Raw genomic sequence first — 18,319 nt, 5'->3', positions numbered from 1 at the left:
ATGTAAGAACCATCCTGGGAGTTTATTATACAGGCAGATCACTGGGCCCTTACACAGACTTAATGAGTCAGAACCGCTTGGGATGAGGCCCAGGAATCCATGTGTTTATAAAACTCCTGAGGTGATGCTTGGGCACACCTACATTTGGTACCCACGCAGCTGATCTTAGTAGTCTGACATTCAGAGGCACATCCCTTTTCTTCTCTCAAGGGACTTCAATTAACTGCAGCTGACAGGTTTAACCTTCACCTGGGATTTGGGATCAATCCAGTTTTTAACGTCAGGGGAAATCGAAGGGGAAAAGCTGAATTATCAAGAGAAGAATCAATGTTTTGCATTGAACTTGACACTCAAGTCCCATCACTGAGCTAACAATTCCTCTTACTGTTAGTAACACTTTGTGACACTCGGGCTCCTTACATACATTAGTTCATCTGTCTACGCAGACATATTTTTTAATTTTTATTTACAAATGAAGCTACTTAAGTTTAGCAAAGTTAAGAAACTTGCCCAACATCACACAGAGGGTAAATGGGAGAGCCAAGATGTCTGTGTGACCCTAGTGTTTTTAACCATTAGATCATATTTTAAAAGTCTCAGCTCTATTCCTAGGACTAATTTCCATCTTGCGTACAAGTACTAGATACTAGGTTCCTGATAAAAGCCAATGCTGACTACTTGCTGGCCTGCCTGGAACACTAAACAAAGCCTAGGTCCCAGTTCCCAATTGTCTGCTGTCCTTTACTTTCCTCTCTCTCTCCTGCAGTTCATTGTGTTTTGCCTGGCATGATCGCTAGATTTTCATATTGTAAAAATCACAAAGAATAGGTCATTTACATGCAAAGTTGGACAAGAAAATGCAAACTGCCTTTCCTACCTCCATTATGCATGAATTTTGTTATAAAAGCACTTTTGATCAGTGGATAAGCTATCCATGAACTTGAAGAATGACAGATGGATGGCTGCTGATCTTATCAAGGATTAGAAGATCTTCTAAGAGTAAATTAATTTGTAAACAGATGAGAGACTTAATTTCTTTGGATCATGTTACATAGGATTCTGAGCTATCCTACCCCGTAATCACGTAGTCTTGTTGTAGAGTTACATTGAAATTACATGTGGCCAGCGTGAGGTGTAAGCAGATAAGGTGATGCAAAGCAGGGGCTGCCTGTGTGGTGAGATTTGACAGGCTGCCAGGCAGGATAAATTGTCTCAAAGATATCAAACATTAAAGCTTAATTATTTTCCCATTAAGACTCCTTTTACAATGTAAATATCAATGCACGTGGTTATACCTTTTATCAGCTAATGTCTTAGTTCTCAATGAACACCTAAGGGACTTGTCAGCCTGCAGGCAATCAGGATAGGTAGTTGTGGGAAGAGGTTCTGAAGAACTGGAAGGATTGGACTGGAAGAAAAGGACACTGCTAGGGAAAAAGGAGTCACAGTTCAATACCACACTGAATATGCTCTGGCTTAGTGCGTCTAAATGTTGGAGGTAACACTGAGACAGAAAATCATTCTCACCAATATCTAAGTCTTGGTGTGAAATTAGCAGCAGATAGGGATAAATAGGTCATGGCTTATGACATCTATAAATAAGTCAATCTTGGAATAGGTATAATACACACTAACAGTCTTTGAGTTCATTTGAGGTCATGTTAGGTGGTCTTTTAAACTTGCTGATCCATATCTTGATGAGAGCAATAATGTCTAAGTTTTCAGAAGATAATTGGGTAAATTCTAAGCAGGAGGTCTTGGAATGTCTTCAAAAAATCACTAGGCTCTCACATCTCCTCTGCCTCCCCTTCCTTGCATACGCTTCTAAAATACTGTTGGTTTCCAGAATGCTAAACCCAATTATATCGATATCTCAACATAACATGTACTGATGAAACTTTAGGTTCCTGGTCTAGAAGACCTTGCTATTTCAAGGTGAAAGAAGTTAAGCACCTCAAATCACCGCCTTTGGACAGATGGTTTCACCTGAAGGCAAACTTAGTAGTGGCTCTCAGGCAACACTGTCCGACCTGCTGTGTTCAGGGGCAGAGGAGACCACAGGGAAGATGTGAGGCAGGAAAGCATGGGGAGGAAGTCATGTAGCAAACAAGAAGGCAATAGAGTGGGGCACATGGAGATCATAGGCAGAAATCCATCAAATCAGACCATGTGGAGGAAAAAGAGCAGGAAGAAAATATCAGAATTACAACAGCCTAGAGTAGATACCTTTTGTTTTCAAAAGGTACCTTTTGTTTTCACAGATACCTACAAAAATCAGCCTGTTGGCAGTCAGGGCAGATACATTCGTTTTGGTTGGTTGAACTTAAGCCTATTCACAAAAAGACTTCCTTTGGATATGACATAAAATCACCATGCTAAGAAGCGGTTACCTATCTTTCTATACTTCTGAGAGTAAGTGAATAGATGAGCATATGACTGCAAACGTGGCTGGGTATCAGAAAGATTAAGAGTCACAAAAGTTTGGAGTGGTCATTCCTGACAACATAGCAATAAACTTTAGTCTTCTTTAAAAGACTGGAGGCTCAAACCATTTATTTTATTCTAGTTTAGTTTTTTTAACCAATATCCCTGGTCTTGATATAGTTCCAGGTGGTCTAAGGGCAAGTTATCAAATCACTCTCTGCACATCAGGGATAATGAAAAAGTTTTGTCCCTATGTTCAACACTTATCTAATGAAATGACTACCTAGAGGACTGTTAAATGCTGTCACAGATGAGCTATCAGCCATTGGCATGGGAAGAGGGGGTACTGGCTACATATGACCTGCATGTGCTAATTATACCTTGGTTAGAGCATGGCAAGGTTAGATTCTCGCTAATCAAAAAAACACAATTCCAAAACTGTCAGATGTCTGACGTCCCCCTTCCACAATCCAATCACTGGTCACTGAGCAATCTATCCCTCTTTCCATCCAGGAGTCAGAGTTGGAATATCTTAAAGCACCTTAAGAATGAGAGGTATTTGGAAGAAAAGAAGAGTGTCTGTGTGTGTGTGTGTGTGTGTGTGTGTGTTGGGGGGGTAAAACATATATATTCAGGGACAACTGGAGAAAGGTAAGTGATAGAATTTGGGTTAGCAGGAACATGGAATTATTCCCTAACCTGGAAAAAATATATTTTCCATTAAGAAGTTGAAAATATAAAACTTGAGGCAAACATATTCAAAATGAAGTTTAGCTGAAGGAAAGTTTAAAAGTAATTTCAATAAATTTAATTGTATAGATTTAATTTCCTTTCTGGATAAGACACAAGTAACTTTTCCAAATTACAATCCAGGACATAAGTTCTCAAAAGTTTTCAGGTAGCAGAGCACTGGATAATCATAGTACTCTTTTTCTAATAATATAATCCAAATATAAGAAGCTAAATATTTAATTATGTGATTTTGTATTTATCCTATACCTACATTGGATTGTTAGATCTTAATTCAGAAAAAAATGGTGTAGACATCAAAAAATTTGAGAATGTTTTATGGGAAACCTTCAATCAATAAAATTATATTTCATTCAGTAATATTTTCCTTCTACGAATCAGTAAAAGAATGCCAATATTCCATTTTAGCAGCAGAACCACTAAGTTCAGTTTCTGGAATGTCAGTGTTCTTTAGCACATAGTTTCAAAACCATTGAAGAGCTTCCAAAGGACTAATAAGTGAAAAGCCATAAGTGAAAAGCCAAATACAATCAGGCAATTGACATCCTTAGGTTCTTCATAAAGCTGGACTATATCTCATGCTACAGAGAGAGAGAGAGACACAACAAATACAGGAAGGGTGCCTCCCCTTTGTAGTGAGTACCAGCTCCTCAGAATAAAAAGTATAGTAAAGAATTTAATTTGATAGCTATTACACCAACGGCAATGTGCTGGCAAGATACAACAAAGCATAAGAAGACAATACTAAAATGTAAAGAGGATGTAACTATTTAGGAAACCATTATACAAATAACAATTAATTAATAATAACAAATTTGCTTTAACTGTAGATATTCACTACTTTGGGATGTTCTAGTTTCCTTTTTCTTGAATCTGATGAATAGTGCCCAGAGACAGTAGATGCTCATTAAAAGTTAATTTCTTTTTTGCCTCTTTTTCTTTCTGTCACAAGCATCTTTAAGAGCTTTTACCTCTTATTCAACACCCATTTATGATAAAAACCCTCCAGAAAGTAGGCATAGAGGGAACTTTCCTCAACATAATAAAGGCCATATATGACAAACCCACAGCAAACATTGTCCTCAATGGTGAAAAACTGAAACCATGTCCACTAAGATCAGGAACAAGACAAGGGTGCCCACTCTCACCACTATTATTCAACATAGTTTTGGAAGTTTTAGCCACAGCAATCAGAGAAGAAAAAGGAATCCAAATCGGAAAAGAAGAAGTAAAGCTGTCACTGTTTGCAGATGACATGATACTATACATAGAGAATCCTAAAGATGCTACCAGAAAACTACTAGAGCTAATCAATGAATCTGGCAAAGTAGCAGGATACAAAATTAATGCACAGAAATCTCTTGCATTCCTATACACTAATGGTGAAAAATCTAAAAGTGAAATTAAGAAAACACTCCCATTTACCACTGCAACAAAAAGAATAAAATATCTAGGAATAAACCTACCTAAGGTGACAAAAGACCTGTATGCAGAAAATTATAAGACACTGATGAAAGAAATTAAAGATGATACAAATAGATGGAGAGATATACCATGTCCTTGGATTGGAAGAATCAACATTGTGAAAATGACTATACTGCCCAAAGCAATCTACAGATTCAATGCAATCCCTATCAAACTACCAATGGCATTTTTCACAGAACTAGAACAAAAAATTTCACAATTTGTTTGGAAACACAAAAGACCCCGAATAGCCAAAGCAATCTTGAGAAAGAAAAATGGAGCTGGAGGAATCAGGCTCCCTGACTTCAGACTATACTAAAAAGCTACAGTAATCAAGACAGTTTGGTACTGGCACAAAAACAGAAATATAGATCAATGGAACAGGATAGAAAGCCCAGAGATAAACCCACGCACATATGGTCACCTTATCTTTGATAAAGGAGGCAAGAATATACAGTGGAGAAAAGACAGCCTCTTCAATAAGTGGTGCCGGGAATACTGGACAGCTACGTGTAAAAGAATGAAGTTAGAACACTCCCTAACACCATACACAAAAATAAACTCAAAATGGATTAAAGACCTAAATGCAAGGCCAGACACTATCAAACTCTTAGAGGAAAACATAGGCAGAACACTCTATGACATAAATCACAGCAAGATCCTTTTGACCCACCTCCTAGAGAAATGGAAATAAAAACAAAAATAAACAAATGGGACCTAATGAAACTTAAAAGCTTTTACACAGCGAAGGGAACCATAAACAAGACGAAAAGACAACCCTCAGAATGGGAGAAAACATTTGCAAATGAAGCAACTGACAAAGGATTAATCTCCAAAATTTACAAGCAGCTCATGCAGCTCAATATCAAAAAAACAAACAGGGGCTTCCCTGGTGGCGCAGTGGTTGAGAGTCTGCCTGCTAATGCAGGGGACACGGGTTCGAGCCCTGGTCTGGGAAGATCCCACATGCCGCGGAGCAACTAGGCCCGTGAGCCACAACTACTGAGCCTGTGCATCTGGAGCCTGTGCTCCGCAACAAGAGAGGCCGCGATAGTGAGAGGCCCGCGCACCGCAATGAAGAGTGGCCCCCGCAACTAGAGAGAGCCCTCGCACAGAAACGAAGACCCATCACAGCCAAAAATAAATAAATAAATAATTTAAAAAAAAAAAAAAAAAAAACAAAAAAAACAAAAACAAACAACCCAATCCAGAAATGGGCAGAAGACCTAAATAGACATTTCTCCAAAGAAGATATACAGATTGCCAACAAACACATGAAAGAATGCTCAACATCATTAATCATTAGAGAAATGCAAATCAAAACTACAATGAGATATCATCTCACACTGGTCCGAATGGCCATCATCAAAAACTCTACAAACAATAAATGCTGGAGAGAGTGTGGAGAAAAGGGAACCCTCTTGCACTGTTGGTGGGAATGTAAATTAATGCAGCCACTATGGATAACAGTATGGAGGTTCATTAAAAAACTAAAAATAGAACTACCATACGACCCAGCAATCCTACTGCTGGGCATATACCCTGAGAAAACCATAATTCAAAAAGAGTCATGTACCAAAATGTTCATTGCAGCTCTGTTTACAATAGCCAGGACATGGAAGCAACCTAAGTGTCCATCAACAGATGAATGGATAAAGAAGATGTGGCACACATATACAATGGAATATTACTCAGCCATAAAAAGAAATGAAATTGAGTTATTTGTAGTGAGGTGGATGGACCTAGAGACTGTCATACAGAGTGAAGTAAGTCAGAAAGAGAAAAACAAATACCGTATGCTAACACATATATATGGAATCTAAAAAGAAAAAAAAATGGTCATGAAGAACCTAGGGGCAAGACGAGAATAAAGACACAGACCTACTAGAGAACGGACTTGAGGATACGGGGAGGGAGAAGGGTAAGCTGGGACAAAGTGAGAGAGTGGCATGGACATATATACACTACCAAACATAAAATAGATAGCTAGTGGGAAGCAGCCACATAGCACAGGGAGATCAGCTCGGTGCTTTGTGACCACCTAGAGGGGTGGGATAGGGAGTGTGGGAAGGAGGGAGACACAAGAGGGAAGAGATATGGGGACATATATGTATATGTATAACATTCACTTTGTTATAAAGCAGAAACTAACACACCATTGTAAAGCAATTATACTCCAATAAAGATGTTAAAAATTTTTTTTTAATTAAAAAAAAGAGTTTTTACCTCTTAGACTCTGCATAACCTGCCCTATATCTGATGAACCACTTATAAAATGTAAGAATGCAGATTTAACACAGATGTCTTTCCTAAACAAAACTCTTTCATTGATGGCATATATCTAGATATCTATATCTCTATATATCCTATTATTTTATTGATAACCAAAAATGCTTTAGAAAAACATATTTCCTGAGATTGTGGTTTATTTTTTTTCAAGTTTGTCTTAAATTAGAACCAATAGAGGTACAGAGAGGGGGTTAGCAATCTATGGCCCATGGGCCAAATTTGACCTGGTGCCTGTTTTTGTCTAGCCCATAACTAAGAGTGGTTTTTGCACTTTAAAATATTTTTAAAAAACTAAAATAAAAACACTATTTTGTGGCCCATGAAAATCATATGAAATTCAAATTCTAGTGTTCATAAATAGTTTTATTGGGATTCAGCCATGCCCGTGTATTTACTTGTTGTCTATGACTGCTATCAGCCACAACAGCAGGGTTTAGTTGCAACAAGATCATATGGCCTGCAAAGCTTAAAATATTTACTACCTGGTCCTTTATGGAAAATATTTGGCAACCTCTAGTATAAAGGAACAAATTCTAACATGTAAGTCTGGAGAACTGTATTTTTCTTTGGGCTGTTATGTTTCCCATTTAAAAAAAAATGGGGAATGTAGTAGATGACAGCAAAATTATATTTCAGAAATGTTCTATGATCTAGGAGCTAAGCAATTATTTTCAAATCATTGCAGTATCAGTATTGATGAGTACACTTTCCTTTTTAGGTCGTCTTAAATATCCTTCTAAACCAGAGGTTCCCAAACTAGAAAAAATCATCTGGAGAATGCCTTAAAAAGGAAGACTATTAGGCCCAAGTCCAGAAGTTCCAGTCTAGTAGGTCTGCGGTGAGCCCCAGGAATCTGCATTTTAACACTGTGGGGATGATACAGATGTACACTCTCACTGCAAAAGCTTCACAAAGGCACCCCGATTTACAGGTTCCTTTGCCCCGGACGCAGCAAACCAGCCACAATGTGAAAAAAGCTTTCAAAGCTCTGGCTGCAGGTCTGAACTGAAATATTTTACCTTGCATCCTGAGACTTTCTAGGGAAGAGAGTTCTGCACTTGCCACGGAGTTGCTCCCAGGAGAAATGCAGTAAAAGTTAGAATCAGACTAACAGCATTATACTTGTTTCTTTCCAAAAAAGCTGAAAAGGCCCCAGGCATTTCTTTTGCCTGCTAGAGAGACAGTGATCGCAAGCCCATAAGGTACACAGAATTTGGGTTTTTGCAACAGAGAAAAGCCATTATATGAAATCACACACAAACGCCCAACAGCAAGATGGGAGAGAAACGGTCAAGAATCAGTCACAGAGCTTTCAAATTATGAAGCTAGAAATTATAATTCTAAGAGTTGAAAAGTTTTCCCCACTGAGAATAGTATTATCCCAAGTTCACAATAAACCTCTTTCTCATTTTATGCTGCCTGGGAGTTCTTAAAATTGATGGACCATGTCAGAAATGGCATGACATTCTCATACGGACTGGCAGCCTGGAATGGCCAAATGGTTTAGACCCTGAAACATAGAGATATTCATCCCCTCCCCCCTTTTAAATTGTCCTCTTTGCCCTGAGTCAAGGCTCAAGACTAAGATTAAGCCTATTCAGCAGGGACAGAGAAAGAATTGCTACAGGGAATCAGAAGACAATCAACCTTAGAAAGGTGGAGCCCTGGGAAATCATCCTTACTATAGAAGATTCCAAAGTCCCTAGAAGGTCTCAGGAAAGGCAGCGACTTAAAGGAAAAAAAAATGTTAGTAGTGCAGTGCTGAAATAAAGAAGGTATAAAGACAGGATACCCCTGTTTAAATTATTCTAGTGTACAAAGAGCAACTCTACCCAAAGAAAACCAACATGAAAGTAATGTGTGTGTGTGTGTGTGTGTGTGTGTGTGTGAGAGAGAGAGAGAGAGAGAAAGAGAGAGACTGTTTCTTCAACTTCTTACTCCTTTACATTTTTCTCTCTCTGTCCCACCTGAAGATGCCCTATTGTCTGACTTTCCTGGGATACTGTTGATGCTTTGCAAGATTCTAGGAAGAAATAAACATTTATGTGAATAAGCAAAGCAGGAACAGCATTTGCTTTATACAAGCTAGAAAAAGTATGGCGTACATTGTCAATCCTTTTGCCTCAGGACATAAAGCAATCGCCAGCTGGACTCAGAAACATCCCTATACTATGTAGCGGAGGGCCTTGGGAGAAAGAAGAGTTATAAGCTGGTCAGAACAAGTGTGCAGTTTGGCTGATACAGCTAAGAGGATGCTGGTTCTAAAAGTATTAAAATGTTCATGTCTAGTTGTTGTTTATATCTCAGCATCTCCCTTTCTATGTCCTTTTTTATTTCTTCTTAGATTTCTATTGATTTACATACTCAATTATTTCTGAAGTCCTGAAAATAAGTGAAGAAAAATTAAATATAAATACAAATATAAAAGGACTCACAAAAATGAGTGAGGAAGTGATCACATGCATACTTTTTGAGTAGGCTCATGCATGCGTGTGTGTGTGTGTGTGCACACATGCAAATGTGGAAGTAGAGGAATAAGAGGGTCCCTTCTGTTCAATACATTTTGTTTTCTCCATTCTCCCAAATCAAACACATCTAAATCATTTATTCTTCAGTGCTTGGAACAGCATGAGAAGTCCTCTGGGCAGGTGGGATTTCTCCATCTGCCACCTTTAGACATCACCTGGTCTCTACTTTAGCTCTCGAAGAGTTGGCAAAGGCAAGAGAAAAGGAATCAGGGATTAAGAAGGGGGACCACAGGGCTTCCCTGGTGGCGCAGTGGTTGAGAGTCTGCCTGCCAATGCAGGGGACACGGGTTCGGGCCCTGGTCTGGGAGGATCCCACATGCCGTGGAGCGACTGGGCCCGTGAGCCACAATTGCTGAGCCTGCGCGTCTGGAGCCTGTGCTCTGCAACAACAGAGGCCGTGACAGTGAGAGGCCCGCGCACCGCGATGAAGAGTGGCCCCCGCTTGCCGCAACTGGAGAAAGCCCTCGCACAGAAACGAAGACCCAACACAGCCATAAATAAATAAATAAATAAATAAAAATTAAAAAAAAAAAAAGAAGGGGGACCACAGAAGAGGGTGAGGGAGAAAATAGGAAGTAGAAATGTGGAAAAGAGGAGAGGTATGAGTGCCAGGAGAAGGACAACAATAGAAGGTGGGAAAGTAAACAGAATTGAGATTCTTGAGGATTGAAAAATGAAGAGTTTAAAAGGTGTGCAAAATGCAAATAAAAAAAGGAAGAGGAAAGATCACAAGCATTTATTGAGGGAAAACTATGTGCTAAGGACTCTCACATGAATTATATTATTTAACCTTCTTGAAAACTCTGTAATACAAGTACTATTATCTCTACAGATGAGGAAACTGAAGCTCAGAGTTAGTTATTAAGTATCTGGCCTAAGATCACACTGATAGTGGGGAAGGAGAAGAGAACTAATATTGGTTCACCAAACAAATATTTATTGAGAGCTTACTGTGAACCAGGTATGTGCTAAGCAATTCCACACATACTAACTTGTTAATTCAGGAAGTATAACATCCATATATAACATATATAGTATATATAGATATATGATCTATACATATCATATATAACATATATATAATATATAACATATACATATATTTAGAGATATGGTAAGGCACAGAGAGAGATTAGTTTTTCAGAATTAGTTTTTCAAGATTATAAAGAAAATAAGTTACAGAATCAGTATTTGAATTCAGCTCTAACACTGAAGTTCATGCTTTTTAAACTAGAGCAGCAATTCTATTTCAGAAATAGGGAAAAGAGACTAGACAAAAAAAAAAAGATCTATAGCTTGAGAGAGAAGAAATCCAGAAAATAAAGAAAAAAGAGAGATATGTATTCTAAGATATGAGACATTTGGTGAGTAGATCAAATATAGTTAGATTAGATTTTAAAACTTTTTGATATAGCAAGAGATTCAGAAAATTTACTTTAACATTTACATTGATTTTTCTGGTCATTCTACCTCATTTTACTGGTTTTGTTTCATTCTGTTTTACAAAATAAGTAAGTATGACAGAATCTTGGAACTGAATTTAGGGATCCTGAGTTTATAGCTTTGCCATTAACTTTGAGCAAGTCATTAAAAGTCTCCAAAGTTCACTTTCCTCATCTGTAAAATAGAGGTTATAATACCTTTCTTGATGACCTTGTAAGATGGATATGAAGTTCAAAAAAGGTAATACATGCAAATTACCAAGTACTATATCTTTATAAGTAAATGCACACAGTTAAATTTCATAATATTCTTGTCTTAGGCTATTGGAGAGCCTCCAGCTTGCTCCTTTTTCCCCTCTGCAGATTATCAGAGCGTGCATGTGCTTAGAAATATTTTACACTCTGATCTTCTGCCATCTTATAGGTTTATTCTTTCCTCTTGGAGACTTTTCAGAATTTTTATTGTATATTTAAATCTAATCAAGCTTTGAATACTGCCTCTGACTACTGTAAAACATCCGTTTGTTTTGTTTGACATATGGAGTCAGAGTTTTTAGTTTTCATTGTACAGATTAATGCAAACAAAACGTGCTGTCCCTCTTCCTCCAGAAAGACATTCCTCTCCTCTCTGTCTGGGTTTTTTCTAAATCAGCCTTCAAGAACCAGTCCACATGACAGCTCCTTTATGAAGTCTTTCTCAGCATCTTCCCTTCCGTCTCCTCCTCCTAATCCTTGCTTGAAACTACCCCTATTCTCAGCCTAAATTCTTTTTGGTCTCCCTATACTCTCCAGTAATTTTGTTCATGCAATTATGGTGGCCTAGATCAGGTTGTACTGACTTCACTTGTATACATTTCTGTCTCCCTCACCAGACTATGAATTTCCTAAAGGTAGGTCTCTACACCTATTTATCTTTATATCTCTGACCCCGACTTGTTCATTGACTTGTACATTTATTTATACCTTCAACTAAATATATTATTGGATACCTGCCACATGCTAGACACTGTGCTAAGTGCTAAAGACACAGAGGTGAATAAAACCAGCCCATTTTCATGATCATGAAGGTTGCTTCTCAAATGTGTTTGTGTGTGTGTGTGCGTGAGATTATTTGATTAAATCTAAGTTACAACCCTGCTCAGTGCTAAGAAGGCAAAATCACCTAAGAAAAAGACACTTAAATTGATATCTCAAGAATAAATGTTTTATTAACAAGTAAGGAGTTCACAGAACATAGTAGGTAATTAAAAAAAACAAAAAACAAATGAAGGGCCTCCTCAAATGAAAAAGATAAGATTAATAGAAGTAACTTATTTATTTAAGGCTTTCTATACACACATATATTATTTCAAGTAATTCTCATAACAACCGTACAAGAGAATATTATTGCTTTTATTTCTTTTTATAACAACTTCAAAATGGATAGATTAGAAATTAGACAGTGAGTCAAATGTAACACAAACTGTCTACTTGCAGTCCAAATCATAAATTATTCTGGAGATCCTCCCCCAAATATTTTTCTCAGAAGAGATTTTATCCTTTTCCTTTCTATCAGAGAAAACCAGCCAAGCAATCTTAATCTATCATTTGAATTTATTTGTTCCAATTGTATTTTTAATCTTCAGTTCCCAAATAAGATTTCTTCATACCCTCACCAATCTGTACTGAAATCTTTGAGTGAGAGATTAGAGTATGGCTTTTATAAGTGGTTGCAGTATTTCATTTTATCAAATATGATGGGTTGTAGCCATATCTCTATAAATAGACACCTATTACTAGAGGGTCCAGAATAATTTAATATTATCCCAAATATCACTGTGTACTATGCCTGACACATAGTAGATACTCAATAAATGATAACTTAATGATGATTCTGATTTTTCTATGACAAGCCATTGCTGTTGTGACTGAATATTTATTTGAGGGTTCACTGCTAGGGCTAAATACTGTGGTCAGAGGACAAAGCGAAGCTCACTAGATTATGGAAACTGTCCTTGTTCTGACCTCATTAGCATCAGCCCCAGGGTTTTTTAATCCAATGTCAAAAATTGGCTTTATGACTGCATTAGGGAAAATTACAGTTCCTCTCTACAGGATCACTACCAGGGAAGAGTGCAAATGTGCACATATTTTGAAGGAACTTTACAAAATGTGACCCCAGATGAGCTTTATACAACAGTGTTTTTCTTCTGAAGTTTAGGAACGATACTCCTAATGCTGTAAGAAGCATGATAACAGGCTGTTGGTATATTTGTATAAAGGTTAAATCCTCCCCTAAAGTCCACAAACAGGTGATTGATTTTTTTTTTCTTTCATTTGAATTCTTAGAGCGCTGAAGAATTCTTTTTTGTTCCAAACTATAATGAGGGTTCTGTTTGGGAGATTTGTCTCTGTAGCTAAGTTTTTATGCTAATCAGTCATATGGTTATCTCCACTTTCACACCCTTACTGATCCATATCTTTTGCATGGATTATCTGCCTTAGCCCTGTAGAGGATTTCAAACTTATGCAGTAATGTCTTGAGTTCCTCATTCACTTCTGCTCAAAGAAATGGTTCTGATAAAGAAAGCTAATTGTTTTTTAAGCAACAAATGATACTCAGAGTTTCATAGTGCTCGTTAAACTTACCTGGAAGAAGGTTTAATTTCCGCCAGATATTTTACACATACTGACCAATTCTGCATTCAGACTCACCAATCGGTACTGCTAAGAAATGAGCATGCGTTGGCAGTGTTTAACTACAAGGGGGCCCAAGAAGCCAGATGCTTTCTGCCACATAGTATGAAGTTACTATTGATTTTTCTCTTATTCCTTTGCTCCATTGATTTGATTTCTGTTGCAATCCTGCCAGTGGTCCATTCTCTGGACCAAGACTCCTGCATCACAACCGTGTGTAGTGACTTCATCCATGTTCCTGCCATCCTGATCTCACTCTCAAGATCTCACCCAGGACTTCCCAGTTACCCTGGACTGCTCATTTCAACCACCCCGGCAGTTTTACTTGTCCCTCTTCTGTTCTCTTTTTCTCTTCCTTTATTTTTTTCACTCCGTTGTGATCATAAACATGTGAGGAACAACAGGCTGGGATTTCATAAAGTCCCTGAGTTATGAACTGAGAAGACATGGATCATTCCCCATTAACAGGAGAGCAGTTTTAATTAGCTTTTTCTTCTTATAGTTCTTCCTCATTCCGTCCACACTCTCTCCCCTCCCTAACTCACCCCTTCCTCTTTGAAAGCTTTCCAGCAATAAAGCAGAAGGAGGCAGTCTGAGAAAGGTTAGGCAAACACAACAATATTACCGGAATAAGTAACATATTGCTCATTAAACATTTAAAATCAACAGTTGCTCGCTCGATCTGCCAATATTTTGAGAAATGCCAGTTTTACTGCTAGGTGCCACTTGGCTTGAGCTGCTTAATTCATGATTTGTGAACTGACATTGGGGATAACAAAACCATATTCCAGTTAGGATTTTGCTGTCAAGAGGAAAGCTGAAATATCACAACACAAAGCTCCCTTACTGTTTCCCTCTCCTTCCTGCCGCCCTCCTTCCCCCACTTCCTCCCACCCTCCTGCCTCTGCCTTCATTCCAGAAACAAATGGATGTGTTAAAACAGTGAAATGTGTTTGTGGAAGATAAATAGTTTATCTTAAATATACTGTTGTAGTGTCAAACCGAGTCTTGAATACATGTACATATTTTATTCATAGACATAACATTTCAAAATGAGTAGCTTTTTTTTTTCTTTTTCAAACATTTATACATGAATGTGATGTATGAAAAATAAGAAAGGGACAACAGTGTAGCTCAGATCTTATCAGTATTATGTGCCGATCTCATCAAGAACACGAGCCCAGAGTATAGTATTTTCTTCCATAAAAGGCATCCCTTCCTGACTGGCAGCAGAGAGAAGTCTCTAGATTTTTAACACATCTCTCTCCTTCCACCCATTTTGAAGTTTTGTTGTATTTTTGTTCTGCTGCCACCAGTGTGTCACTTCGTGGCGCTAAGGCTTCCAATCCTATGGTCACGCCCTGTGTATACTTCAGCAAGGAAATCCTTTGGTCAGTTGGAGCATCAGGAACTGTGTCCCATGCACTGTACTATTTGAGGGAGAGGAGTTGTAAAAATAAATAAAATGTGTGCTCCCACCTTTAGGCAGCTCATAGGCTACTGGAGAGACAGCTAAGCAAACGGATGATGATGACATGCTGTACTCATGCTGGAACTGAGGTGTTTGGATCTTCTACTACAATTCAGGCTTTTCAACTCAATGGAATAGGATGTGTGCAATCAGGCCAATGAGCTCCACCCCGCTGGGCCATACCCACAGGCGCCGTTTTCCATAGCAAGTATGAGGTGCATGGCTGCCAAGGCTGATGTATTAAAATGACAATTCTTGACATCCATAGAGTCATGGGGACACAACCATGATTAGAAGAGAGCATCTCACAGGGAAGTGGGGCTTTTCATGAGTGTCCTTTCAGAACACTGGTGTGTCTCAGCTTGAGATAATCTAAGACGGACGGGGAGCTAGGAAAAGATGATGGAGGACACTTTGCACAAGCTTAATACCTTCATCAGTCATGGGATACAACTGTGTATCAAAAAAAAAAATAAAACACAATGAGGAAGCATTTTTGTTCTGGTTATAAAGAGTGACAAACAAGAGAGAGGCAAAAGAATTCATCTTCCTCATTCATCACTAACCAATAAAAGATTTACTTGATACTTTGAGAACAAGTTATTCTATAACAGAATTGTAATAATAATAACGATGGTGGCACACGTCACCAACTCCAGAAGTAAGTGAGAATTACTTGGGAATGGATCTACAAATGTGGCAGCTAAAAAGGATTTGGTGAATCCAAATAGTTTTGGTGAATTACAGGGTCAAATTGAGTAGTAGAGACTGATGCTTCTGAAGCCTTGGTATTTGCACTATCTGCAAGATGAAGACATTACTCCAAATCTGCGGTACCCATTTCTCAAAGTTTTGATGAAAGCTACATGACATTGTATTTATGATAGGCCCTAAATAACAACTCTCATGCATTTGGGGCTGTAAGTTCAGTCAAGTTTTCATCATTATTACTATTCCTTGGGCTTACAGAGGGCAAATTTTATGATCCAAGAAGTACAAGTCCAGCCAAGCAGGTTAAGTGGGTTCAGATTTATTGTGAGGCTAACACTATTCTACCCTTTTCTGCTGCCCATCATGCAGGTCCACAAGTGTGTGCATTTAACAAAATTAATGGAAATTGTCAATTTCAAATTACCCAAGCCATTGGATGCTTAGAGAAAATAAATGAGTAAATGAAACCCAAAGATAAAACTTAAACTTTATACGGCTAAAAAATTTCAAATTCCACTTCCATCACTGAAGCATTTATTAGTTATTATCAGGTGGAAAATCTGACCAATGTGGGTTTTATATACCTCTTTAGAGCTTGTACACACTAGTTTATATTGCTAATAATAAATAAAAGCTGACATTATAAGGTAGGAAGAGGAGATGTAGTCATTCATTCACTCACTCATTCAGCAAACACAACATTAGTACTTGTAATATGCTCCACTAAGCATGGGGCTATACAGATGGAGGGCAGGGCTCCTGTCCTTCTGGGGCTCATGTCTGTGACAATTTTAAGACTAGACAGCAAGCCTTGAGCAACTGAGATTCGGCTGATCGGCTAAGCCAATGTGTAGATGAGAAATAATGGCATCTCACTGAGAAAGAGGTCAACTTTTCAAAAAGAAAGCCCAGGTAAAACTAAGAGCCATTGCATATGAGCACCGGATACTACAAATACAGTCTTGTTTTTTTTTTTTTTTCTGATCCTTCATTTAAGAGGTATTTATAGCAGTCCCTGTATCACAGATCAAATGCTTAATTTGAATTTAAGATGCTAGCATTAAACACAATCTTGGTACATGTGAATTTAAATTTATTTAATTCTACATTTTAAAAAAGTCCTAATTAGGTGTAAACATTTAGACCCATTAAAGGAACACATAAATAAAAATAAATTTAAAAGCTCTTACAGATCTGAACACACTGATGACCACAGATATCAGGGGACAAACTCACTCTAATGCTTAAGCCAACATAAACTGGATGGCTGCCTGGACATCAGTGATTTCTCTGGTGACCATTTCTGTGTCACCAGCCTCTGGACAGGCTGACTGATTCCAGGGGGGAAAATGACTTAGGTTAGACTAATAAACTCTCTCCTGGAAATGTGAAACTTGAATGGTGAGTCTCAGAATGAGATGTTTCATTGATGGCATCATGCTACAGAGAAAGCCCCCAAACAACTTCTGCTTAAGAGTCACTTTATTTTTCCTTTACCAAGGACATATTTTGTTTTCTTCTTTTTTCTTTTTTGGTCAGCCTTCAATAAATATTTAATAAATCTGATTTTGCAAAAATAGCTGTACCTCTTGGTCTTGTTTGGTCATCTGGAAAATGGAGATCAAACTGTATCAAAGTCACCTTCAAGACTTCTTTCATTTCCAACAGCGTCTGCCCATGAGGCCATGTCCCAACATGAAGTCTGCTCCATTGGTCATGGTACAGCATGACTGTGTGTGTGTGTGTGTGTGTGTGTGTGTGTGTGTGTGTGTGTGTGTTCATGTGGCAGTGGGATAAACCTGAAACCAGCCAGCCCTAACAGAATACAATCTGCAGAAGTGCACTGTGGCTCTTTTACCACGGACATATTTTCACCTTTTCCTTCAAGTTTAGATTTATTCCTGAAAATTTCTAATAAATTCTGTTTTGTCCTGTTAGGTCAGTTAGTATCTGTTGCTGACCACTGAAGGACATTAACAGAGATAAATACTCAACAACCAACTTTTCCTCATAAGATACTCAGAGCCTCTACAAAATAAAGGGCCACACTGACAATTCTGTTTACTTACCAAAACTTCTAAATCATTAGGATAATCTAAGGTCAGGACTATGAGTAAAATTTATGTAATCATTTAGTAGTAAACAGAATATTTTTTTATGTTAGAAAATCACATTAAAAGATTATGGTCAGGGGACTTCCCTGTTGGTGCAGTGGTTAAGACTCTGCGCTCTCAATGTAGGGGGCCTGGGTTCGATCCCTGGTCAGGGAACTAGATCCCACATGCATGCTGCAACCAAGAGTTCGCATGCCACACTAAGGAGCCCACGTGCCACAACTAAGGAGCCGGCAAGCTGCAACTAAGGAGCCCGCCTGCTACGACTAAGACCTGGGGTAACCAAATAAATAAATATTTAGAAAAAAATGATCATGGTCAGACTGAAGCCTAAACATTTGAAATCTGCTGTGTTAAAATAATGTACATAGTTCTTTATGTGCCATTTCCAGTGAGACTGCATCACCCTTACACCTAAAGTTATTAATGCCATACTTGAACAAGTAACAT

At 38.2% G+C, this 18,319-nt stretch overlaps 1 protein-coding gene across 4 annotated transcripts in view; it reads right to left on the bottom strand.

Moving 5' to 3' along the window:
• The window catches only part of LSAMP (limbic system associated membrane protein), a 657,783-nt gene that overhangs the window by 66,878 nt on the left and 572,586 nt on the right, over nt 1-18,319 (bottom strand). The gene's annotated exons all lie outside the window — the stretch shown is intronic.

Source organism: Balaenoptera acutorostrata, chromosome 4 (genome assembly GCF_949987535.1).
Source record: "Balaenoptera acutorostrata chromosome 4, mBalAcu1.1, whole genome shotgun sequence".
Taxonomy (NCBI): domain Eukaryota; kingdom Metazoa; phylum Chordata; class Mammalia; order Artiodactyla; family Balaenopteridae; genus Balaenoptera; species Balaenoptera acutorostrata.
This window is presented reverse-complemented; position numbering and strand designations above follow the sequence as displayed.